The sequence below is a fragment of the Palaemon carinicauda genome, chromosome 28, assembly GCF_036898095.1.
Source record: "Palaemon carinicauda isolate YSFRI2023 chromosome 28, ASM3689809v2, whole genome shotgun sequence".
Classification (NCBI taxonomy): domain Eukaryota; kingdom Metazoa; phylum Arthropoda; class Malacostraca; order Decapoda; family Palaemonidae; genus Palaemon; species Palaemon carinicauda.
The window spans coordinates 10885692-10913684 of record NC_090752.1 but is presented as its reverse complement, the minus strand read 5'-3'; the positions used below and the strand labels follow the sequence as shown (position 1 = coordinate 10913684).

The following is a 27993-nucleotide window of genomic DNA, read 5'->3' as shown; positions in this document are numbered from 1 at the left end:
AGGCTGCATGCTGCGTGTACTGTATTTTATTACAGAAACCCAGTTTTGTGGAAGATAATAAGTACTATGATTCAATTTTTGATATATACTTTAGTGTTTGATGATGAAAATGTGGATATTTTCATTTTAAAGTGCTGTATACACTGTGATTTTCTCTTGGAGGCCTAGCTAAGTGTTGCACCTAGTTACTGCAATTACACAGCATGTGGAATTTTATCAACTTTAATTCATTTGTAAGTATTGTTAGTGAGTTTGATGGGAGTTTCGGTAGTGGAACGGTGCCGGTTTAGTATGGCCAACCTTTCAAGTATGGCCTTCGAAGTTTTGTCTGTTTTAGTATGTGGTCACCCCTAACCTAACCTAACCTAACAAGCCAGGAAGGCCTTATACTAAACCAGAATAAAAAAAAGGTAGGCCTAGGCACCATATTGGAATTTGGAAGTGAATGGAGGCGAGAATGGTTCTAGTATGGATGTACTATCTAAATGAGGATGCATTAATGTTGTATTAGGTAAAGTGGTGCTGTTTTAAGTATGTGGCCTACCTTTCGAATATAGCCTAAACTAACCTAACCTAACAAGCCAGGTAGGCCACATACTAAACCAGAATTAAAAAGGTAGGCGACTTACTAAACCAGAATAAAAAAGGTAGGCCACATACTAAACTGGTGTGACGGTCTGAAGGATCCCCCCGGTCTCTGAATTCTCCTAGACATTGTATAATGGTTCTTTTCCGCCATTAGCTTGCTTTGCTCGCATGAAAATAAAACATCAAGCTCGTATGTACTGGCAAGCGGTAATGTTGAGCTGCGCACGCTAATATTACAGGAAAATAAAGCATCAACCTCGTACGCACTGGCAAACGGTAATGTTCGAGCATGCGCAGATTATCAAGGAGAATTCTGAGACCGGGGGATCGTTCAGAGTGTCACACCGGCACCGGTAAAATTGTATGTTGCTTTTGACTTCTGGGATTATTGATACCAACCCCATCTGCGGGATGCTCCTGGTACTGAAGACAATTTGATACATTGAGGTACATGCAATACCTTTTATGGTAACATGTTATATCATTAGTAGGACTTGTTATTGAAGAAATGTTATGTATGGTCCTCATTGCAAAAAGATTACAGCTTTCTGGTACTAGTTGAGATTGTTATTGTTTTGTAATTTAATTGGAAATGATTAAAACAAACTGTAATTTAAGACAGTACTGTATTCTGGAGTTAAAAATATCATTTTATTTTCTATATTGTTAGAAGTATAGTGGTGGTTATGAAGGGGTTGCGAGTCTTCTAGTATGGGCCTGGTGCTCTAGGTATTGTTATTTAAGTTTAGTTTAGAGGTAATGGTATTATCGATTAATTTTTTGCCAGCTGAAATCACTAAAAGACCTGTTCAAGTTGAGATAATTAGAGGCAAGTAAATAATAAATTTTGTTTTGACAGAAATGTGAACTGTAAAATGTTTCGTTACTATTACAAAACTACACAGGACAAAGTTAACTAGGTAAATATGATACTTTAATTACTAGCGGAACTGAAATTCGCCATGAGAAATGGACGAGTGCTGGCTTGTATGGTGTTTTTTTCTAAGTTTAATAGGGGCTGGGGCATAATAACTTACGTATCAATCTATTAAAATGTGAAATCTCTCTAAATCCATTGTTTACATCTAGGAGACTGATGTCGAGTTACTGCGCATACGGTGCTTGCATTCGCTTTGGCCAGCTTTTCAGTTTTTGTATTACGTAATCATTACATGACTCTTTAACCAATTAGGAGCTTTCAAAGTTTTATGCCCAAGTTCCTGGATGTTGTTTTACAACAGCCATTTTTTTCCTACCCTTTCCTTCAGGTTGAGTTAAACCACTATCACATAAAGAAGTCTCCAAGAGGGACGTTTGGGGAAGTACAATCTATTTCGAAATTCAGTGTAATTTCATCTATGTTGGCAATTGATTACGATGGAAATGCTCTCCGTTCAGTGTAAAGCTATTGTTATTTATGTGAAATTAAAAAATAACCGCGAAATATGGCCTCAAATGTCTGATTCCGACTTAATTTTTCAGGAAGACCAGCACTTTTCTACTGCAATGCCTCTGTAAAGATTGCCAAGACAAAGAAAGAAAAAAAAAAAAGTGTCAATCATAAGGTAAGGAATTATTTGTGATTTACTTTTTCATAATGTAAGGATTTATTTGTGATTTACTTTATCATAATGGAAGGATTTATTTGTGATTTACTTTTAGTTTGTGACCTGGCTAGGGGCTGTGACCTGGAAGGAAGTCTGGGGGGCTTGGTGCCCCTCCTCCCCCAGCTAGGGGTTGTGACCTGTGAACTACTAGGTTAGGTTAGGTGGGTTGGTTAGGTTCTTTACCCTCATAAAAATCATAAAAGTGTTAAATAATCCTGTTTTGGCATATAATTTTATTTTAGGTAATGCGAGTTACATTGTTCTGTTTAAGGTTTGCCAGGAGATTGTGTTGTAGATCGTCATCTTAAGGAAGAATGCAGTCGAATCCTTTTTATAAGTATGGAGGAAGACCCTGACTCCAATGTTAGGATAGGTAGTATGATTATTTAATTACATAGCCCTGTTTACTCCTAGGCTGATATACTGTAGTACAAACTTCTGAGTCATTTAAATGGGTTTCTCTTAGTCTTGTTTTCTACTACCATACAATCAAAAGAAAAACATTTGATTGCATCAACATATGGTTGCCAAGCATCCACAGTGTATGGCTGCGCTGTCGTATACGCTTCACTAATTTTCTGGTCTCCACTTTAAGAGGACGTAGCACTTCCTCTCTCTACGATTTAGACATCTGTATTCACCACGTATAACTTTATAGTGCATAAGCTTTGACGTATTCTTTCTCTGATTCTCAGTGTCTTTCAACTTTGAGCCTATCTAACTAATTTTAGAACTTTCCATATAATTGCTTGGAGAATTACCTAATATACTACTTTAGCTATATGATGTTTTTGGGCTCAGGCCATGTCGTCGTGATGGAAGTTCCTTCAAGGCAGACCACTCCTTACATTCATGAAAGAGAAAGATGAGCGTAAAGATGGCGTAAACAACAATGTTTGGTAATGTCTATGGCTAAACCTTGAAGAGGAGAGAGAGGAGACAAATGCTCTACCAGCCAAATGTCTGGGTAGGGTTGCCACCTTGCATCAAAAGTCTAATTGGCTTGGCCTAAAGAATATTCATTAATGAATAACTCCAGGTTTGTATTAGTTAGGGAAAAATACAAATTTTCTATGCATTTTGTCATATATCTTTATTATTCACTGCCGCTTGCATTACTGTACTGTATTATCATGATCTGTGTTACAAGCGAGTGCAAATATGGCTGGTAAGAGTCATGTCATGTGTTTTTGCCACAGCTGTGATGGTCTTCTCTGCGGCACCTTCGTGAGTCTGGTAGATGTTGATCCGCATCCTTTTTTCCCCCAATGGCGTGACAAGAGATGTTCAATGGAATCATCATGCAAGTACTGTCGGGAGTTGTCGGCCTGCCAGTGGAAGAAAGATCGTTTTCGTCAAAAGAAACAAACTAAGCGAGATAGTTCTTCTTAGTTGTCTTCCAGCAGTAGTAAGAAACAAAAGTTCTTATCTGCAGGGAAAAGTTATCCCCCATTCTGGTCCTTTGTGTTAGGAACCTGCTGAGGCTACAGTCACGGATAATGACGGCCATAATGTTATCAATATTTATCACCCAGTGTTGATAATGTATAGTTTGAACTTGACCTGGTACTTGCAGTGGATCCCTTGGCTACACCCGCTGCGCTCCCGTATCCGATCTCGATACCCTCAGTCCCTGATTATCCTATTATGAATAGATTTCCCTCACCTCCCATGAGTGATTTGAGTGGTGAACCTTATATGCCTGATTATTGAGAGATCATCTCTCTGCTCTTGGAAGTGTCTAATACGAGCTTTGAAAGTTTCTTCGTCTTCCGTTTGCAGAACTCTTAGTTGATCCTGCCATTTCCCCTCGTACTGCAACAGCCTTGTTGAAAGACCCTTATTACCAATCCCCAGCATGTTCCCACAAGCCAGGCTTGCTTTGTACACCCAAGGGTCCTCGGTATCGATCGATCTCTTAAATAGTTCCCAGAACTCGTTCTAGGACTCTTCATCCCTTACAAGGGTGGTCAGACCATTTCGGCTGTGGCCACACCCTAATATTTGGCAATGATAAGCTGTTCTAAACGATCATCTTTTTCTCCTAGTCTACTAGTGCTAATAGTAGTGCGACAAAACCCTCATTAATTCCCTGATGACAGTATTGTCTATTCACGGTTCAGCCAAGTCGAAAGTTCAGCATAACAAGTCTGTATGCACCGCTGTTCATACGCGTGATGACTTTATTCCATGCGCCACTAGTGTGATGAAATTCCTCCACTGTTTGGTCAGGCCGAAAAGTCCAAGCGAATTATCATGCTTACTTGTAATAACTTCACTGCACATGCGGTCATTTTGACGAGTGATGGTATTCCTCCGCAAAGCAGCCATAATAACGTGCCATGAGCTTACTACCACTTCTCAAGCCTTTTTACGAACGACACACCTTAGGGGACGGGCCTCATCGACATCTCATTATTTTAAAGTTCCCTGGCATTTTATAAACTACCTGCTAGATCTCACAATCCCAAAGCCATGAGTTGTGTAAATAGAAAATCCATCTCCATGGACAAATGGACACTAGTTTCTAGCCTAAAGTTCACGCATTCCTCAGAACAGCGACAATGTTACCTTCAGACTAATCTTCTTTTCAGGTACTGGGAGCGGAAAAGGTACCCGAAGCTTTTCCCCTTTTCCCAAGAGATACATCCCCATCTGATGCAGATGTAATTTTTAAGCTTTGTAGGCGACACCCGTGTCGTAGTTTCAGATGACAACACACTGAGAAATCTCTCTTTCCCCATAGATAGTTCAGAAAAGGAATTCAATACTTCTGCCTTGCACTCTGGTGCTAGAAGTGAACACTCGTATAACGGAAGTGAACTGGACTCCTCCCCTTCTTTCTCCGCCTCCTATTTCCGCCATAATGTAATTGTGGCAAGGAAAAGTTGGGAATTTTCCTATAACTCAGTTGAACAACCAGTTAAAATGAAATTGGAACCACCACTTTACAGTGATATTATAAACCATTAATGACTCTTTGGAGAACCTCGCTGCGCATGTGAATACTAGCTCAGCTGATGTAGCCCTCTTGAGGTTCCGATGTCTGGTTGAGAAGCATCACTGTTTATTAAAATCATGAGTCATTTGTCGTTTGGATGGCCTAGATAAGCCTCCACGGGTGTCTTCACCAGAAATTCCTTCAGTGATGTCTGAAGGATTGCTGGTTAGCTGATAAGGATCCCCAGTTCTCTCTTGTTCCAGTTGAGTAGGGGGTTAGGGCCAATCTCACCTGTAGGCTCGTTATGACTTGTTGAAGGAGGGTGGAAACACACAGATAACCTGGTTGTTTTGGGTGTTTGGTTCTGAGAAGAGAGGCATCTGCACATCGATGTCCTTTAAGTGCAAGCACCCTTCCTAGTGCTGCAACAACACCACTGTTAGTGGCCTACATAAATAAGCGAGGAGGCAAGGTCTCTCACCCTCTTTGTGAACTGAGGAGGCAGATTCTTATCTGGGTGGCTTTTCAAGGTACATTCAAGGCAAGATTAATGTACTAGCAGAAACACAGTCACCAGGGCTAGGTTGTAAGGTTAGAGTAATCCTTACATCCTCTTGTTCCAGGGATCCATTTGTTTGCTACCAGTCGAAACAAGAAATTACCAGTGTTTTGCTCCCTTGTCCCGTAGACACTTTCAAACAGACATGGGATCACCTGTGCGCATATGCCTTTCTTTTGCCCAGACTTATCTGGCTGTTAATCAACCGGGGGGAGGGGGGTGATTACACTATGACCAAGGATTACTCTGGTGGTTCCCAGAGGGCCCCATGCTGAGTGGTATTTGTATCTTCTAGCTCTTCTGGTAGTTTTAGAGAGAACTCCAGTGGCTCACGCTTCTGTCGGCTGTGCAATCAGGGGTACCACCTGTCTGTGAAGTCCTTGGTTCTTTGTGGGTGGAGGCCATCCATTATCTCAGAGTGAAAGACTTTGCAAGGCACTGCACATATGTCTGAATACCTGCAACAGTCCTCTGCATCTATCCACGAAGGAAAGTGGGCTATCATCTGCTGTTTGTGTAGTAGAAGGGATATTTCTTTCATTGGCGCAGCTTTAGCGCAAATCATGGATTTCCTGGTTTTCCTTTGCCTAGAGAAAAGCCTCTGGGTTGCATTTGCCAAAAGTTGCTGCTCTGCTTTGAGCATTGTGTATTGATTTTCGTGGGAGTTGTCTCCGGAGCTTTAAGCAGTCTTGCTCACTCTGGGATTTCAAGAACCCCAAAGCTGGACATGACTGGTCCTCAAGGCTCTTACGAATATCCCATAAGAGCCTTTGAGGTAGTCATAAGACAGGGATCTTACTCTCAAGATACTTTCTGCTAGCCTTGGCTTCGGTGAAGTGGGTGAATTGCACGGAAGTTTTACCATCACCCACGGTCAGGGATTGAAGGTCTCTTTTAGTTTTGTGCCTTGAGTTCATGGCCAAAACCCAGAACTTGGCAGTGCATTACTTCAGTTTGAGTCCTTCTCCATCCCTACCCTTTGGGAAATATCAGGTAGTGATCGAGAAGAGATGGTTTTGTCTTATGAGAGCTCTGCGCTACTATCCGAATAGGATCCGACACCTCGGGCCCAAGTGTCTATGAATTTATATTACTGGCGGGACCAAGAAAGTTGTGTTGAAGAAAACACTCTCTGGCTTCACGAGACTAGCTTTTAAGCTTAAACCTTAACTAACAAGATGTTTAGGTACCAGCTAGGATCAGAGCTCACAAAGTCAGGGGGTAGTGGCTCCACCATGGCCTTTGAGAAACCTGTAAGGGGGGCAAAGGATAAAGGCTGGAATCTGGAAAAGACTTATCATCTTCATGGCCTTTTATCTATTGGAGTATACCGTACCCAGAAGTCCTTTGACACATCAAGCTTGTTCCTGTGGCGGGTGCTTAAGTAGTTGTGTAACTAGCTCAGCTCCAACACGGCACAGAATGCCTCTTGTCTAGGGTAACTTTAGGGTTGTGGTTGCCTGTTGGAAACTTCCCTGCCTGCCAATATGCAGGACTGGAGTTTGAGTCCTGCTGAAGCTCGATAGTTTCTTGTAGGGTCTGCAACCTTACCTTTCTTGTGAGCTATGGATGGGGCTTTGGGGAAGCCTATGGGTCTACTTGTCGATTCATCAACAGCCATTGCCTGGCCCTCTCTGTTCCGAGCTTGGGTGGATAGGGTCCTTGGGCACTGATCGTATGTATATATGGTCAGTCTCTAGGGCATTGTTTTGCTACGGCATTGTTAATGTCCCATGCCTCTGCCATTCATGAGCAAAATAAAACTAGTAGATGTAAGTCCATAATGAATGGTTGAATGACAGGCTCGTCGCTCTTGTCTCCTCCTCTCGGGGACTAAGCAGTCAAATTGTTAGGTGCTGGATTGGACCTGATGCTGGCAAGTTACACTTCAGAGCTCCATTCTATGTATCTAAAGAAGTATCTCTTCCATCTTCCCATAATAAGGGGCATGGTGGAATTTTAACCAACCCATTGATCATCATACAAGTATCTCTCTCCAAATTGATATCCCCCTCAGGGGAAGGCTTTCTCTATTTTGATGATGTATATGCACTCGTGTACATCCAAGTCCTAAGTCTTTCTTGCCTGTGAAAAATAGGCAGGAGCTTTTTAGATCACTGCTTAGCTCCTATAAAGGACAAGCTGTGATTTCTAAGGTTAAGAAAATAAACCCCCCAGTTCAGTTCTAAAGGGATTTCATGCAGTGAGTCTCCCTAATTAAAGGACGATGGTTTGTTTTTTGTGTAGGAAATATGCAGGAAAAAATAAAGATTTTCAAAGTAATTTTTATTTTTCCTAGCTATACAAATCTGAAACCTTAAACTTTCCTCAATCTTGGGCCGGAAGGTCAATAGTGAAGCTTTCTGACTGGGAAAGGGGGTTGTAACTTCACCAGCTGGCTAATTGCTCCTCATCAAAGTTATAACAGCCATCTCCAGCTCGTTCAGAATCAATCTCCCTAGTTAACTAACTTAATATTATAGAGCGTGGAAAAATACAAATGATGACTAAAGAATTGTGAATTTTTTTTACATCTAAGGGAAATACTTGTAAAGGCAACTAGTATGATGCAGGATGAACTTTTATGTTGTAAAGTAATATCTCTGGGTATGAAATTAACATGTTCCAGAGTGGCTTTTGTAACATGATTTTTTTTTTGTATAATAAGTCTTGTTTTGTAAGTAAATTTCTTGATTCTTTCCAAGCCCTACGAAAACACCACATTGAATTTTATAATTGAGCATAATGCGTTCCAGGACCGATCTAGTACTGTATGTTAATGCACTCTTATCTCAAATTAATTTTTCCCATAAAATAACTGAAAAAATATTAGTCTATTCCCTCACTCTTAAAAACACCCAAATCAATGATATAACAATGTAAAAACATGCTTTCAATTGTTTCAATGCTTAACCTACACTCACAAAATAACATAAATGATTGTTGGACTGTGATCTGCAATAAAAAGTGGCTTTATTATGGAGTTCTTAACCTTTGAGACAGACTAGCGGCTAATGGCTGTTTGCTGAGGAGGAGGCAGCGAGAGAACAGTATTTGCACTGTTGCTTACCCTACGTATCGTAACGCTTAAACTTTAAATTAATCTAAATTAAATTAGCTTGCTTAATTTTAAAATGAATTAATATCTATTTTCTATCTTAATTTTGTTTTTAATACTGTTCTCACTTGTTTTAGCTCTTTTTGCCTCGCTTTTACTTTCACTTGTTGCAGGCCTTTTAAAGAAAACCTATCCAAGGAGGTTTGTTTCTGTCTCCCTTTCAAAATATTGCAGAAATGTTAGGCAATCATTGTTAAAAAGAGCTGAAGTACGACCACAAAACAATATATCAGGGTCTCTTTTCAACGAAGTTGTACACATCCTGCCACTAAGCCAACACTACCTTAATCTCCCTCCAAGAAAGGAGTTCCTCCGGTTCCGCCTTCTCCTCGCCCCTGAGCTCTTACAACACCTCCATATGTTGCATTCTGGAGCTCGATCAATTCCTCTTATTGTGAGCTGCTCTTGATGCTCCTCGACAAGGTCGTTGACATCTACCTCCTATATCTTCAGTTCCATGACCTTTGCAAGAGACATGATCTCTTCCAACACGATGGAATCGGGGTCAGTCTGCGGTGTATCAAGCCCTTCGAAGTCCCTTTCAGCTACAGAATCTGGCCGCAATTTTTTCCACGCTGAATTTAAGGTTCTTCGCGTTACACCCTGCCATTCTAAATCAATAATTTTCAAACTATGAGCAATATTAAAGTGGTCCTTCCAAAATTCGTGAAGAGTGAGAGTGGTGTTGTCTGTGACATCAAAGCATTTCTTAAACAAATGCTTTGTGTACAGTTTCTTAAACTTTGAAATGACCTGATGGTCCATGGGCTGGAGGACCTTGACCTCCTCAAGACCAGGAGGGTGACCAGGGGCATTGTCTAGGATGAGATGACATTTCAGTGGCAGGTTTATCTCCAACAAATACTATTTGACTGCCGGACCAAAGCACAGATTCACCCATTCTGAGAAAAAGTCTCAACCCAAGCCCTTGAATTTGCGCGGCACGTGACAAAAAGGATTTTTTCAAGATCCTGTGGCTCTTGAAAGCACATGGGTTTTCAGAGTGGTATACCAGCAGTGACTTCAATCTGTCCTTCTTGGGTTTATGGCCTGGCAGCTTCTTCTCTCTGCTGTGATGAATGTCCTCCTGGGCATCTCCTTCCAAAAAAGGCCATTTTCATCACAGTTGAAGACTTGTTGTGCGATGTAACCTCCTTCAGCAATAAATGAGGGAAAACGTTCCACGTACTCCTCCGCGGTTTTCACGTCGGAACTTGCAGCTTCCCCCCGCCTCATAACTGAGTGGATCCCAGTTCGCTTCTTAAGTTATCGAACCAGCCGCAACTGGCTTTGAAGGTCTCCCCTAGCTTTGATGTCTCCCCACTCTCTGCTGTTTCCTTTTGTTTCAAGTCTTCGTAGATTGCGCTAGGCTTTTAACGAATGATAGTCTCGGTCACACTATCTCCTGCCAACTGTTTTTCATTTATCCACAGCAACAGAAGCCTTTCCATCTCTTATCTTCCACAGGATGGTTATGCCTTTGGAAAGGCTTTGTGCTCTTGATAGCATCCTTGTGTTTGAGGATTGTGTATATTGTCGATGTACTGTACTCCTCGTAATGGCGGACCAGCACTGTCATGTTTACATCACTCGTGTTTTTCGATAATTTCACGCTTCACCTTTATCATTATCATATATTTTTTCTTATCACTGCTAATGATTCCACTCGCATGCTTTGGTCCCACGACTTTAGTTAATTGTTCACAAATACTAACGTTAAAACCACGTAAATAATGTAAAATATGGGCGATCACGCGAAATGATAGAGCGATGCGGGCCTTTAGAGTACAGTAGCTCCCACACACACTGTTACCTAGCGTCAGCTTCTGTAAGCATACTTGTATCTCAAGTTTGTTCTCGTGTCAATGTAAAAATTTGCTCAGCAGCTTGTTCATATCTCCATTTTCTCATATGTTGGGACGCTTGAATATCAAGGTATTACTGTAAAGCTATAACCACAATGAAATGGCTAAATACATTGGAATAATTTAATATACCTAACCTAACCATTAATGCTTGTAAATGAAGTGGTTTTTAGACAAAAATGCAATAATAAATGGGAAGCAGTAATATGAAACTGTGGAACCTTGGCTTTCGAGTGAGGCAATGTCCAAAAATGAAAGTGGAGGCAGAGGAAGAGGGCAAACGGCTGTAAACATATCACTTAACTCTACAAAACTAACTATGACAGAAAACGTTAACACCTGAAATGAAAATGTTTTAACTTTTTTCCATTTCCATTTTTATTTTTATTTTTTATACTTCACGTTTTGCACTTTCTAAATTTTACCAATTTCTTCTCCACTTCCACTTATCTGTTTTTTTGGATCACTTTGACCTTCACCTTCTCCTTGACTTACTAATGGCCTCTTTTAAAAATAACGATCCAAGGAAGGTTGTTTCCGCCTACTTTTTAAAATATCATTACACTGAGCAAGAGCATAACCTGTGTGTACTTTTTCCTGGTGTTTTTCTACGAAATCTGCCTGTTTATGATGATAAGATAGATGGCATCATCTTAATTTCAGCCATTGTTTTACAGTAGTTTATCTATGTCCTCCTCCTTGCCACCAGAGGACTGTTCCTGAATGACATTCAGTTGTATGGCCTCCTACTCCAGGTTGTCAGTCGTAAGTTCCCCTTGGATGCTCCTAGAGAAGCTCATTAATGTTGTGTTCATCGACGACCAGCCCCATGGACCTTCTGAGTGAAGCTATTCCTTCAACATCAGGTTGCGGAACAGGTTCAGGATAGTCGATGGTTTGGGCGTTGCCTTCAGCTAGGACTACATTAAATCCCTCGAAGTCTTGTGGCATCAGGCCACAGCATCTTTTACATAGAGTTCAAGGCGCGCCTTGAAACCTCCTGCCAAACTTGATCGATGAGCGAGGAATATCACAATATGGAAATGCTCCTTCCAAAATGGATGAAGGGTAAGATGTGTGCTGTCAGTGATTTAAAAACATCTCTTAAGGTAGAAATCACTTGCTGGTCCATGGGCTGGAGGAGAGGGGTGGTGTTAGGTAGAAGAAAGAGAACTTTGATAAAAGAATATTCCTCGAGGATATCGTCCTTGAGGCCATGAGGTTGAATAGGGACGTTGTTCAACACCAGCAGACATTTCAGAGGGAGGCGATTCTCTTCCAGATAACTTTTAACAGTCGGACCGAAACAGAGGTTTACCAACTTGACAAGAAATGTCATTACCCAGGCTTTCGCATCAGCCCTCCACATCACTGGAAGCTTCTCCATTAGCACTTCGTGGGCCTTGAAGGCTCGAGGAATCTTAATGATACACTAGTAAAGGCTTGACCTTACATTCTCCATTGGCATTGGCACTGAGTGCAAGGGTAAGTCTGTCCTTCATAAGCTTATGCCCGGGCAGCTTGTCTTCCGCTATGATAAAGGCCCTACAAGGCATTTTTTCTAAAAAGAGCTTGGTTCAACAAGTGGTATAAAGTACCTCAGGCACCTTATTGGATGGGTAGCAGTTGGTTGAAGGAAATAGTTACTCGGGTTAAGTCTGGGGTGAATGAAAGTATGTCGGGCCTTTTTTTTCCCCCTTCATCTTCCCCTCTTGGAGTACAGTGCCATGAGTCCCTCTGCAAGCTATCTTCAACTACTGCGGGTAATAACCATTTCCCTTGTGTTGCCTGGTATAATTTGTTAATATAATTGTCAACATAAGGTTCCTATTGAAAACATTCTTACCTAGACAATCGTATGTTGTATCTCACATCCACATGTGCAAGCCGTTATCATTCCCTTTTGTATTGATAAGCCAGGTGGCAAGGTTTCCCTTGATTATAGTCTAATACTGTACTAGGCAAACCTGGGTCAATGACTATGCCAGTAGTTGGACTTATCCACCAACCTAAAAGGCGAGTCATCCATACATAAATAACGGAAGTTTTGTTAAGTTCATAGATAATTTGTTTTTTCCCTGACTAATACAAACCTGTTATACAAATTGTCCTGCTATCACCTGTCCCCCAATAAGTCCTGCCTGCAAAGAAAAAGTGTCTAGATCATCACTCCGTGAGTTATATACAGGTGGCTGGTACCATTAGCCACCCCCTACCCAAGTTATGGGTAAGGTTGCCACCTTACACCAAAAGTCTATTTGGCTACCTTCCAGTTTTGCTGAAAGATATAGCCATATATAAATAAAAAAAGGGTTGTATTAGTTAGGTGAAAAAATAAAAAATTATTTTAAGAGTTTGTCATTTTTAAAAGGTTTAAAGGTTTAAAAGCTCCTCATGAATGGCAGAAGGAACAGTGACATTGCCCTATCAAGTAGGATAATGCCCTTAAGACTAATCAATATATAAATTGATCAGCACACAAGCCCCCTCTCCATCCAAGCTGGACCAAGGAGGGGTAGGCAATGGCTGCTGATGACTCTGCAGATAGACCTTTAGGCTCCCCCAAAACCCCCAGTCTTAGCTCACGAGGATGGTGAGGTATCAACCAATGAAACTAATGAGTTTGACCGGGACTCGAACCCCAGTCTGGGGTTCATCAGTCAGGGACGTCACCACAGTGGAAGACTTGCAGGGGAATGGCTTCGGCCGCTTTCGTGTCCGAGCTGCCAGCCTCCCCATGCCGCACCACCGAATGAATGCCAGTTCGTCCCTTGAATCTCTCGAACCACAAACGTGAAACCTTGAACTCCGGGGCTGCCTCCTGCAATGTCCCTTCTCTGCATCGTCTTCGGCCTCACCATGTATGAGATCACTAAAAAATGGTGCTGGACTTGTGGCAGATTATTGTATTGGTGATTGTCTCTCCAGCCATTTCCTTGTCCTTACTCTAGAGGAGAAGTTGTTTCTCCATCTCATCATGGACGTGACTCCTCCTACTAGAAAAGACAGGCATTCCCTTGAAAGGTGTTGGTACTTTCATGGCTTCCTTCTGCTTAAGGATGGTGCCTATCATCAATAGATTTTGCCATATTCCTTAGCAATCACACTTGACTGCATTCCACCCTCGTACTTCTCAATTATCTCAAGCTTCGTCTCCATAGAAAGCATCCTCTTTAACTTGAACACCAACATCATTCCTAGGACGCATGGCTATAGAATTACGGTTTGAATAAAGTAACGTGAAAACTATAAGTAAGAAATCGAACACAGAAACTGTCTGAATGATAGCGATGCGGAAACGAAATGATCGAGCCACGCTGATATGTAGATGTATGAGGGGAAAGATACCGACTGATAGGAGAGCAGGATTTTAAGGGGGTAACTTGCATCAGGGAAGGAAGATAACCAATGGGAAGGCAGGATGATGGTGACAAGTTTAATGTTTGTGCAGCGTGCGAATTTTTAAAAAATTTTGGCGGCCAGGCTTACTTAGTTTCGTATCCTGAGTTTTTTTTCGTAATATGCGGCGAAAAAATCTTAATTTTCGTAAAGTGAGTTTTTCATGTATAGAAACTTTCATATCCTGGGGTGTTACTGTACTATATATTATATATAGTACTGTATATGAAACTATCGTATATCCTTGGTATTTTATTCCAGTTTTTTCTGGGTGCCTGACTCAATAGTGTAAAGAGAGTTGATGTAGTTACAGCTATATTGTACTGTACAATATTAGTTGAGCTTTCAAAGTCTGTATGTTGTGTTGGCAAACCAGCTTTTGGTTTTACTCAAGGGTCATTGTGTAATAGTTTCATGGTATTTGAGTGAATCAGTCTTAATGAGACTTTCTCTCGATATTAACTAATGGAACCAGTCAATCTGGTGGAGAGGTAAATGATTCATCTTCAAACCATTAGAAGAATAAAATAAAATCTTCAAATATAAACATTTGATATTGGTATTATTGTAGTGAAGACCTAAACTTTGGGGCTGGAAGTGTTAAATCATGAAATATTAAGACACCAGATTGATGGTGGTTTTTTAATTATATCTTCACATTCTGGAAGTACCGTTGTAAGTGAAAGAAATTCTAGCCATTTGGTTAGTTAATATATATTAAAATGCAGCCTGTAACTACTAACTATCCTTTATTGGCAACTTAAAAATTACAGTAAATATATACCAAAATTGAAAATAAATTAATGAACACGATTCTACAGTAAATTTGATTATCATTGCAGAACTACAGGCTACAGAGGACATTGATGCCCAGAGGCAAGTGCACTAGGATAGTTTAACTCAACAGGAAATGTTTGAAAACAGCCACTTTACCCTGGTGTGACTGCATACTGTATATTTCCTTATTCTAAAGGAGGAATTTATCGTTTGTCAAACTTAAGCACCCTTCAATACATTAAGGTACTGGACGGATTGAAGGTTTCAAAAGCTACTTTAATGTTCTACATGTGGTTTGTAATTTAGTTTATACATTAATTTCGACTTCTACTTTTAGTATAATGATTAATGTAGTTGTATTATTGTTGTTAAGTATCCCAAACCACTGAAATAGATTTTGTTACAGGGTACTTTGGGCTGTCCATGATTTCGTGATTCTACACTAGGATTCTCAAGGCAGGCAGTTACAATGGTAAAAGCCCTGCATCATCAAAATGTTTTGACAAACCTTCCAAGAACTGTCGAGTTGAAATATTCATCTTCAAGGAGTTTTAAGTACCTAATTCACTGTTAAGGTAAGGGTGGAAATAAAGATTTGAATAGTCAATTTTATATTTGCTTCTATTGTGGTACAGTAATTATTTAGGGAGAAGATTATCTGGTTTATGGTGCTGTTAAAGCATTGAACACTAAATTTTGGCAAATTATCTTACTTTATGGAACAGTTTTTTTAGTTACAGTTGCACTTGAGTTTATAGAAGACAAGTCTTGCCGAAGAATTAATTTAAAGTTAATTAGAGCTACAAATGTCATGAAATGGAAGTGAAGTATTTAGACTAGGAGACCTTTTGATTGGCTTTACTTGATAGTTTTCCATGGAAGAATCTCGGTAAAAAATTTAACTTTAATGTAAATTTATGTAGCCTTTAAGGTAAAAAGTATTATTCAAGTTTGATGGAGGTTAAGAATGGATACATAATGAATATTTGTTCCTATGCAGATACAAACCCTCGTCATTTATTGGGTTAGCTCAGACCCAGCTTTGTTACGACCGTATTGAAAAATTATTGTTGGTCTAGCAACGTTGTATGGTTGAATTGTGGTCCCACCAGCATCTTGGTGAGTTTATGCTAGCGTTTGCGTTATCACTTTGCTCTTGGTCGCGACGACGTTCGGTCGTCTGTTACCGACTTTCCTCCAGAGGTGTGTGTGATAAACTTTAAGGCCCTTACTCTTAGAGTAAGTGTTAAACCATAAGCGTGTGTGAACCTGCCAAGGTCTAAGAGGTCCTCCTTGTGGCACCTTTACGAGCCGAGTGGAAATTGATCCTCATCCCTTGTGTCCTGTATGTAGGGGAAAGAGATGTAAATTGAACTACCCTTGTGATATCTGCCATAAGTGGCCTTCTTCGTAATGGGAGACGTTTAATAGTTGTAGGAAAAAGGATAAACGGGAAGGTTCCCTTTTGACAGCTGCTTACAGCTGCTTTCTCAAAGGAACGTAACCAGTGGAAGACATTTTTTTTTTTTTTTTTTTTTTTTTTTTTTTTTACACAGCACTGATCTTCTCTCTGATCCTTGTTACGGAGTTTCCTGAAATGCCAATAACTAAAGATGGCAACCGAATGAGTTTATTGATGTAATGTCCCCTACCCTCCTTAGCGAGGCCAAGAATACCACTAGTGACCCTTTAGCATCTACCTTTATTCAATCTGAGAATAATGCCCTGTTGAAGTGCCTCTGATATTACTGGAATTTGAGAATCGTGCTCATTCTCCATCTCTGAGTGTGTTAAGCTCATACAAGCAACTATTTATTTCAAATGTGTGGGATCATAAAGACTTGTATTTGGTTCCCGAAGTGCACACATCTCCACAGTATGCACCGAAATGTATAATTTGCCATTCTATGGCTGTTTCATGTCTCCTCATGTGCCTCTGATGGCCTTGGAGTATTATTATTATTCCTTTTTTAGACTTTTTCATGCATATTTGTTTCGTCTTTGAGCCATTTGGGCTTACTAACAGCTCTTCTAGGCCTTTTGATGAGACTGGGCTCCTCATGGGAGTGTGTGACTGAATATGAGGGCATAATAGGGACCACCAAGCTGCCGGATTGGGGCACTAGTGTGCCTGATGGTGGAGCAATGGCGCTCAAATGCTGTTGTTCCTCTCTGAAAGCCTGCTGCTCCTGTTGAGTATCACCGATTTCCAAGATTAGTATGTCTTGTCCCCAATGTTTGATAGCTTGGTTTTGTATACGCACCCGAGTCTCTGGTTCAATGGTCATGTGCATTCTGGTGGTGTCACAGGTATGCATAACCTCTTGCGGTTTTTCCCACTTGCAACTCCCTCTTGACGTATCGTCTGCGTTCACTATCTGTCTACCAACAGGTGTCTTTTGGCTGTAGGAACCTCATTGCATAGTTGGCTGCCAGTAGAAAGCTAAGACGGAGATTTATTAAACCCCCAGAGAGACTTGTTGAGATACCTGTGCTGAAGAATTGCTAGGACCATTTTGTTTGACGTGAGGGCACCACCTTTGACGTGTTCTCTTGGTGGAGTCTCTTTGCCGATTTGACCACTGCTTCTGCCCTTCTGATGGACTGAGGTAATAGGGCCAATGACAAATAGGCCTTGGCCCCCCCCCCCTCTCTTAAATAAGGCTTCCATCTCCTCACTAGCTAAGTTCGTACCTACGTTAGTCATTATTTATGCTGCGGCCCCCCCAATGTGAAAAGTAGGTTGGAATGTGGTTATTTATAGTTAATGTGGCACCATTGGGGAAATGTGCTACCTCCTACCACCCTGTTAGTCTGAGTATGCCATATAAATGTTGTCTTCCACTTGGAACGTACAGTATCTGCAATCACCTGCTGGAAGGGGTATTCAGCTGGTGTGAATTCCATTGCATCACAGGCAGTGAAGGGGCATGTTCGTTGCATGATTTGCATTGGGCTCGGTGATGCTAAATATCTCCTTTCATACCCAGTTAATATACGGACTGTCTAGCCCTTTCTGAGCATAGAATCAAGGCCTTGGTGTCCTGCGTGTAGTCTGGTGACCACCTGATGATGTAAACCTTTGAGTATGACCAAACGTATGCATTCTGGATACACTTGAGTAAATTACTAGATCGTAGTTTATTGCAAGATAGTCCCGAACGGTGAAGATTGGTCAAAACCAAGCCATTTCTTGTGACTTCTGTTGGGACTAATCACCTCTTCTGACCCTAGCTAGCAGTAGTTCATAAAAGGGGTCATTGGATGATGCGGTGCTCCTGAAGCTCTCTTCATCCATTGCAGTGGTGTCCTGTTCCAAAGCGGCCATAGTTGCAAGCTGTTGCCACTTGAATGTTGTCGTCCAAGTCTGTCAGAAGTCTCATTACAATACTCTGGAACAATACTGGTATCTTGAGAGAATATCCACAGCAGCAGAGTTCCACTTTCCGGCCAGTATTTCGTGGAACTTTAATAGAAATGTTTTCTTTTGGATTCAACACCCTTGTGTTGATGACAACATTAAGGGCCCTATCGCCAAAAAGTTTGACAAATGGGTGGTGGTCTTGCGCTCTGCAAGCATCAAATGACTGCAAAGGCTTCTCCATATATAGGAGCGTACCCGGCTTCAGTGGGGGTGGGGTAATGATTACATCATAGAGCGAGAAGCCAGGAGCCCTTGGAACAAGGGACTATCAGCTGATTGAAAGCACAATAGTGTTGGAGGATGACAATGCCAATGGCCTCCTTGCTCCAATTAGTCATAATTGTCATAGGGTGTGTCGTGTCATAATAGACCAGGCTGTCCTTGGTGAGTTGGCAGATGAATTCCTGTGCTTTTTGAAATTTGCTATGCAGCTGAATATCCCAATACTGTAAATGGTTTTTCCAGTGGGCTTCCTGAGGAGGTCCCTGAAGGGGTCCCTGATAGCCCCAGTTGCAAGGTAGGGGGCTAACAGGTTCATCCGTACCGTGACCTATGTCGGTAATAGAGGGCTCTTTTGGCACATGGAAGTTACGAATCGTGGCTAGACGTACTGACGAAAGTAATGCCTCTCGCAGAAATTTAATTTCTGCGGCTTGTGTTATTCCTGCTGAAGCACAAGTTGAAAGAAAATCATAAACATGCTTAAAAGCCTCTTCAAAGCCGTGATCAATTAGCAAATCGTCAGTGTGATGTCTCCCAGGATGTTGTCAAACCTTTTCATATAGACGTTGGATGCCGAACAATGACCCACGGCTGTCCTATGGTAACGATACTGTCCCTATGGAGTGATGAAGGTCGTGAGTGGGCGGCTATCTTTGTCCAGCTCCACTTGGTGGAAACCCCAATGGGTGTCCGCTGTGGTTTTGTACGTGTGTATAGGGACGCTAGAAACCACGTCAAAGGGCACCAATGTACAGTATGATGAGTTGCCTAGAGACAGTAGGCGTTAAGTCGTTGGAAGTGAACGGTGCGGCGAGGTTGCCTTATGTTCTTGGCTACTACAACCATCCTTAAGCACCAGTCTTGCATCCCCTGCTGGGACTGATTCTCTCACGCCCTTACGAACATCCTCGTCCAGATGGGCCTTAACTTCTTCCCAATGCTTGGGGATTCCTGCTGGAATATTACAGGTCAGCCTGGTGTCTGGTAATAAATGTATGTAGTGTTGCTTAGCTGTCATTACAGGTAAAGGTTCCGTAGTTGTATTAAAGGTTATGGCTGAGAAGTGACATAACAGTCATTCTTTCAGTCTTGGTATGTTCTCCTCCATGGGTGGAATAAGTAGGAGATCAGCTTCATTGTCTGCCAAGGGTAGGGCTGAGAGACTGTTCCACTGATGATGTCTGCTGAAGCAATGAGTGGGAAAGTTAGGAAATCCCGTTGGGACCAATCCCAACTCCTTGCAAGCACTCGGTAATGTATAAAAGTTCTTGGCCATTGGCACGAAATAAGTCCTGCTTCGTATGTCGCCCATTGTGCATTCCGTTGATCCAAGGCATTTCAGTTTCAAATTGGCTATGTCCTTCAAACATGTTTGAAATTGCAGTTACTGCGGTTTGAATATTGGGCTGAAAAGCAACGAGGATCTGGTGACACAAATCTGTGCTCCCGTGTCTGCAACGGCAAATGTAGGCACCGACCTTCCCTCCCATGAGGAACAATAACCTTAATAGTGGGGTGGGAGAAAACTTTTGCCTTTGCAATGTTCGCCATAAGCAAGGGGTGCTTTATTTGTGCTTCTGCAGCGTCTTTGGCACCCATGAGATATCACGCCTTTCGCTGGGTACGATGTTCAACCAGAGAATGACCCCGCCCGTAGTTCCCGCATTACTTTGAATTTAAATCGCTGCACAATGCGGCTATGTCTGGCTCAGACGTCATCACACAGAGTTTTTGACCCAAGTCAATCCTCTGATACTTAACCAAACTATGGTACACCATGGTGTGCCTCTCTTGCACTGCCAAGCGCCTTGTCACGGGCTGTGTTGCAGGCACAGACAATAATTTCTGACTCGCTGGCAGAATCCCTGCTTCCGCTGCCTCGGAGAAGTGTGATGTTGTCATGTCATAGGCGGCCTTCAGGTCATGGAAACGCTCATTAGGCTTAACTTTGTTCCGGCGTTACAAACGTTTTGAACGTCATCAATCAAAACGCTTGCCGACTCTGCCCAGTGCCACCCAGAGTGCGCTCAATATCTTGGCGCAAAGATTCAAATGTACAACACAGCCTGAAGGGCAACTACACTATTGAACATGTCACATGCCTGAAATACAAGATCACTATGACCTACCATTATTTTACATAATAGCATATATTCAGCCAGGCACTCCTCACCCTTATGGCTTTGGAAATCACAAACGGTGGCCTTTTCAGCACACTTTGAAAAATAATCACATGATATCTTTACGCTCTTGGGCGAGAGTAAATAATTCCGATCACTGTACTGCCTGGTTTGAAGATCATAGTAAAACGTTCACGATATCCTCCAAAGCCATGTCCGGGTTAAGGGAATTCCATTTGCCATCTGTGTACCAAGCATCCAGTGTACGTTGTAACGCCGGAACAAAGTTAAGCCTAATGAGCGTTTCCATGACCTGGAGGCCGCCTAGGACATGACAACATCACACTTCTCCGAGGCAGCGGAAGCAGGGATTCTGCCAGCACGTGAGTCTGCAATTATTGTTTGTGCCTGCAACACAGCCCGTGACAAGGCCCTTGGCAGTGCAAGAGAGGCACACCTTTGTGTACCATAGTTTGGTGTAAGTACTGTATCAGAGGACTGACTTGGGTCAAAAACTCCTGTGCTATGTTGGGTTGTTGAAACACTCAGTACTATGTTGGGTTGTTGAAACACTCAGTACTATGTTGGGTTGTTGAAACACTCAGTACTATGTTGGGTTGTTGAAACACTCTGTACTATGTTGGGTTGTTGAAACACTACTATATTGGGTTGTTGAAACACTGTACTATGTTGGGTTGTTGAAACACACTGTACTATGTTGGGTTATTAAAACTCGCTGTGCTATGTTGGGCTGTAATGAAGAGCGGATCTATATTGATGTCTTTGAGAAGATAGCATAGAGCTGACTGATCCTCACAACACGATGGTAATCGGTTATCGCCGATGTCCATTGGCAGCAATAGTTACAATACAGTATATCTTAGTCAATATCTAGGTCTAAATCAGTCTCTCCAGGTCCTTCATCTCGCATAGTTAAAGAAAATTCTCCGGGGCTTTCTGCTGCAGCGGATTCCTCTCTGAGGTGACAGGTGTTGCTCCACTGGAGGTCCCAACCTTGCGTCGGTCCAAGTGAAGCATCTAGTTTCGTGAAAATAATGACTTATTCATCCTAATACCGGGCTTAGCAAAGTGCCTTGCGCTCTTGTGGTTTGGAGATGCTGTCTTATATTTAGGTTCTTCCCGGAACCCCAAAGTGCCCATCATAAGTTTTATATTCCGCTCTCTCACCAAGCTAGAAATACTTATATTTTGTTAGGTAATTAAATTTTAGATGCAGAAAACTCTTAGATTAAGTAGATTGTCAAGACTATCCCCGTCTTCTCTCTCCCATCAGCGCAAGTTTTGTCCCTAAATGAGCGCATTCCTACCCCCCTCCCAACCTCATAGTCATTGACACTGGGTAACTTCCATGATAGACTTGAAACCATCAAACAGCTGCATCTGTGCACCTGAAATGCAGAATTAAGAGGCTGCATTCATATCAGCTTTTTAGGCCTTCTTGTGGCTTGACCATTGGTCAAGAGAAGTGCCCTTTTATGCTGTCTGAAAATTTGTCGGAACCTGTAACTGATATCTGAGAACAGTATGAAGAATTTGTTCATTGTGGAGTGAAATCTTAAGAATACGTCCTCCACTAGTGGGCCTTTATCTGGGGCAATTGCGTCCTCGAAAGGAGGGACGCTGTCTCTTCCAAGTTTGCTCAACATATGTCTGCTAGGGTATTAGTCCTGAGAAACATTGTTATAAATCACCCAACACTTTCCACATGAGTAAATTGCCACAGCAGTTAAAAAGGAGAAGTCTAGCCTGGCACCATCTTTTTGGAGATCAACTGCAACTCACTTCTCTGCTCCCACTCCAGCCATGCCTAAACTGTCCACTAAAGCAGATGCCCCAGCATCGCCTTCTGCCTGCCCCAGGTTGTGCACAACAATATTACAGAGATGGAGCCCTTGTCTTCCTTTCAATACAGAAATAATCCCAAGTGCAGAAAGAGCTGAGGATGCGGTGCCCGTCAGAGACAGCATGTCCCCTGACTCGCCATTGGTGGTGGGATGCCTGCAGTTATTGGCCAAGGTGGCAGTTGCACCTGGCCGGTAGGAAGGACCTTTCACGAAGAGAAGTGCAAAGTATGCTGGATAAAAATGCCATAAAAAACTTGCACGCCTGGGTCTCCAGGTTTCTTCAGCAACCTCTTCCTAGTGGAGAAACTTGATGGGAGGATGGAAACCTGTCATAGACCTTTCCTGCTTGAACTGGTAAATCTTACAGACGTGGCTCAAGATGGAAACCCCCAGCAAATTTATACAGGCAATTTGTCAGAACAACTTGTTGTCCATAGACCTTCCCTTTGTTCCAATCATTCAACCCTCCATCTGCTATTCTGAGAATATTGCAAGATGTAGATCTCTCTTGGTGGATCAAGGAAGAGAATCTATTAGTCTGAACACCTCTACAGGTTCATCCTCCAGATCCTTAGATGTCAGGATGCCTGAAAACTATAAATCAATCAATCAATCATCCTCCAGATATCCGTCTATTTTCAGATGCTTTTCGCCTTGAGTGGGAGCCCACCCTCGAAAGGAAAAGGTGTCAGGAACATGAACACAGGAAGATAGTTGATTCACATAAACTACTTTGATTGAAAGCTGTGTATCTAGCGTAACAGAAACCGTCAAGGTTCTCTCGGTGGTGTTGATGAGTGACAACATGACTGTAGTGATATACATTAACAAGCAGAGCTGCTCTGTCCCTCACTACCTTTGTCAATTGGCAGTAGGGATGCAACATTTGAGCTGTGAATGCCGTTCAACTCTTGGCCCGTTTCATCCCGTGCCAAAGGAATGTGATAGACAATCTAAGCCTACTAGAAACGATAGTAGATTCAAAATGGTCTTTGAATCCTAGAGGGGCGAGGAGTCTCTTGACTTTGTGGGGTTCACCGATCATAGATATACTTACCACACGTATAGTATTATATTTTTCTCCAATCCCAGACCCAGCTGCATTAATGGAAAATGTTCCTTAACACCCCTGTGATGGTATGGACATTTGTGCCTTTCCCCCTGCTCTGCCTGATCTATCAGGTGCTGAACATGATCAGAATGTGTCAAAACTTAAGAGCAACGTTAGTATCCCCAAGGTGACCTCAAGTTAAGTGATATCTGGACCTTCAAGACCTGCTTTCAGGATACCTTCACAAATCTTCTGCAGCAGTCTTCCAGGCAAAGTGGTTTCTTTTCAGTGATTGTTGTGGAAAGTACATTGTTTCATTCAAGGCTACTATTTCCCTTGTCTACCTCGAGAAATCAGACTCCCGACTCGGAGTGTGATAAAAGGATCTAAGGACTACGGAGATGACACCTTATGAACCTCTCTGTAAAGCTATGGACAGAGACCTAATAATACGGACAGCATTCCTCCTCATCCTGACATCATTTAAGTGAATGAAATAGCTTTGTGGTCTATCTTTTATATTGTTTCACTCCCAAGGGGTGGGGAGATCTCTTTTTTTTTTTTCTTTTCTTTTCTTTCCCCATTTTATTATTATTATTACTCTCTAAACTACAACTAGAGTTGGAAAAGCAAAGGTCTCCAACAGGGAAAATAGCCCAGTGAGGAAAGGAAATAAGGAAAAACTACAAGAAGCTTAAGAACAATAACAACATTAAAATAAATATTTCATTTATAAATTATAAAAACTTGAAAATAACAAGAGGAATAGAAGCAAGGTAGAATAGTGGGCCTGAGTGTACCCTCAAGTAAGAGAACTCTAACCCAAGACAGTGCAAGACCCTGGTACAGAGGCTATGGCACTATTCAAGACTAGAGAACAATGGTTTAATTTTGGAGTGTCCTTCTAGAAGAACTGCTTACCATAGCTAAAGTCTCTCTTCTACCCTAACCAAGATGAAAGTAGCCACTGAACAATTGCAGTAGTTAACCTCTTGAGAGAAGAATTGTTTGAAAGTTTGTTTTGTCAGTGTATGAGGAAAGAATAGGCTAGACTATTGTGTGTATGTGTAGGCAAAGCTGAAATATGCCCTAACCTTAGAGATGGATCCAATATAGTACTTTCTAGCCTGTCAAAGGACTCGATAACTAACGGTAGTCAAGACCCAATGACTGCATTTCATCTATCAAGGAGGTAGTTGATGGCTTCAATACTTTGCTACCAATTCCTGTGAGAGCAGTCAGTCTTAATTTAAAGACGACTATGCCTTACTGGCCAAATATCCCCAACTTGTAAGTACGGGATGAAAGAATGTGCAACCAAGAACACACACTTTGTTATTACATAAAACAATCACAAGATGTTATAAAATCCTTGGTAGAAGTGTGTACTGTGGGCCGTGGCCCCTCCCAAAGTACATATCTGTTGTTGTTACTACCCTAGCATTCTGCAAGAACCACTCGGTAGCACAGGTACTTTGAGCTGGTCTCTTGAAAAGTCAGATTATCTTCACTGCTCACTATTTGAAGGATTGTTCCCACAGGAACTTACTTTCTTTTAGGTTCTGTTGTGGTCACCCAACAGTTGGTTCTACAGGATAGCTTGCATCGTGTCGCATTATCAGTTACTTCTACGATTTCTTGTTTGAAAAGTTGAGTAAATGACTTTCCTCTCCCGGTTATCCTTCCCATGGGAGTATCCCCACTGATGGACACACTTGCAAGTTAGCACACTTCTGTGGGTTATGATTGTAATATAAGGTATATCATTCAATTAAATATTGAATGTTGTTACACTAATTTAACCTTTCGTTGAGCTGAGACTTTGTCACTTAGGCCACATGAGGCTAGAATGTTAAGCCCCTCCCCTCCCCTCTTATGAGAGCCTGGAGTAATAATCTTTATGGGTCAAGGGTCAGACAGATGCCTTATTTGTCACTTTGATTTCCTCCCTCTTAAGGAAGACTCCCCAATAAATGACTTAAGAATTTGTATCCGCATAGGAGCAACTACAAAATTTTAAGAGATTTTTATTATTTCTAGCTATATAAACCCAAGCCTTTTATATACTGTGTATTATCTGCCTTGGCCAACCCATAAGTCCCTACCAAAAAGATGGTGAGAAGGCAAATGCTAGCATCAACTCACCAAAGTGCTTGGAATTTTGTATTTAATAACTTTACACCATAGTATTGAAAGTATAGTGCTTGATTGCACATCCTTGTACTGTATTGTCAACATTTTCCTACCATCTATCATTTCTCTACTGAAGTACATGAAGTCATTGACATAAGTGGTTCATATGATTACATTTCATGTGTATTTTCACTTTCTTTGCAGTTTTTCCTATTAGATTTGTATTGCTAGTTCTACTTTTTTGTTCATACTGTATTTTGATTTGGTAGTCAAGTTAATCATTTAAGATATCCATTGGATAAAAAAAAATTTAAATTTAAAATATTAAAACACCCTATAGCTCAAAAATATGAACTCTATTAATCGGTGACCTATTAGTAAGTTATATAATCTGTATACTGTACTGTAGAGCCAAGGCAAGTTTTTACTGTTGAGGGTAATAGACTTATTTTCTTTGAAGCAGTGTTTTTCAAAAGTAATTGGTATGTCTAAAGAACCATTATGGAATTTCATATAATTAAAATCTTAAATTTGATATGTATTTTATTTGCTGCTATAAAGTATCTCTACCTACTTTGTGGATTTTAGTTATCATGCAAAAATAATTTCTACGCTAATAAAACTTTGTATGAATTAGTTTATTGAATAACTATTTTAATATTAACTATTATATTATCTTCTCTCTTGATGTTGTTAGCCTTTAGTAGTAAACTGGAAGATGATAATGACTATTGCAATATTAGGAATACTGGCAACAGATATGCTGCAGTGAAGTGTTGAGGACTAGTAATCTACATGGTGTACTTTGTGTCTAATTGTTTTCAGTATCGGAATTTAGCATTGCCATTAATGATGATGGATGGTTTTATAGTGGGGGAGGTAAGACTGAATGCTCTTTGAGTTTTTTTTTTTTTTCATGCCAAGAATTTAAATAACCAAATGCGGAATTTGTAAAGAAGTTCACAAACTTATGTAAATGCTTTATTCATAAATTGGTTAATTTTTCATTTTAATCTCCTTTATTTCAGTAGCCAGGATCTATTAATTTTTTCTAAAGTTTATTTCCATAAAAAAGCTTAAAATACTGTACTAAAATGTCATGTTTTCTGTAGTTATTTATTATATACAAAGAGAAGTTTTATTTTGTTGTGGGTAATTAATGATTTATTTTCTTTGTGGCTTATTTATTTCATAAGCAATAAGTATTTTGAATCATAAATATGGGAAATTAAATATATACACATTACTTGAAACTTAACTTTATTTTTTATCATGCAAGCATCACAAAAAAAAATGTAAATTAAGTTTAATCAAATCTTCTCTTGACAGACATTTTTGTATTGACCAGTCTGAAGATGCAAATGACTATTGATGAAAGTGCTGGATGGTACGCTAACAACGGTTGTTGGAAGTGATGCTGAAATCTAACAATCCCAAATGTGACAACCAATATAACTGGAGAGGAAGATGTTAAACAATGGATGATCTGATGGAATTTTGCCGAGAACTAATATACTATGCAATTAGTACATTATTCCATGTGTCTAATATATATTCTGGCACAGAATGGCATGGTGAAACTTGATTTGACACTGGTAAATAACCGATATACTGGTACCGAAGTTAATGCCAACTCTAATAACTGGTGACCTTATTTAGTACTGTTGCTGGAGGCAACGCTACTACCTATGACCAACATTCTGTAAATGCTGCTGCTGAGAGGATATTTTAAAGTGTGCAATGAATACCACCACCAATAACCGGTAATAAAAAGCTAGAAGTCAGTCAACCAGTGCTCTAAAACTAGAAAATATTGATACTGAAGAGAAATTCCTGGTTTTAGTACATGACTGTAGAGGTTTCCCTATCGGCAGATGATACTGTTGAAAACCTTCTCGGAGTGGAAAATACCCTTTTACATATCTGAAGTTGTTGCCGCAATACTACGCTGCTATGGTGCTTGAAGATGCTCCCTCCATTGATGAAGTTCAGATGAATGTTACCGTACTATGTTCTAGTTACTTATATTCATGTCCTGTACACTTCAACTTGTTCTTCCAATGATTACGCTCATTAAAATGCTCTTACATAAAGTAATACCAAACATCATTATTCTTATCTTTTTAATGAAACTATTTATAAACAAATGATAATTACAGCGGAATAAAAATTTTTGTGGAAGCAATATTTTACAATTCATGTATTTCAATGAGTTAAATTATATTTACTTCAAGTGCTGCCGAATATCTTATCTTCAAGTTTTACACACACATCAGTTCTGGGTTGGAATTCTCAAATTTAGTAGTTTCATGCAACCTGCCTAA

General features: G+C 40.9%; 1 long non-coding RNA gene across 1 annotated transcript; it reads left to right on the top strand.

Annotated features, from left to right (window-relative positions):
• Nucleotides 1–11: 11 nt before the first annotated feature.
• On the top strand, nucleotides 12–27832 carry LOC137621984 (uncharacterized). The gene is made up of 5 exons (XR_011040313.1): nucleotides 12–233; nucleotides 2071–2153; nucleotides 14920–15097; nucleotides 15261–15429; nucleotides 26999–27832. It is a non-coding gene; the product is annotated as an uncharacterized lncRNA (long non-coding RNA).
• Nucleotides 27833–27993: the final 161 nt, after the last annotated feature.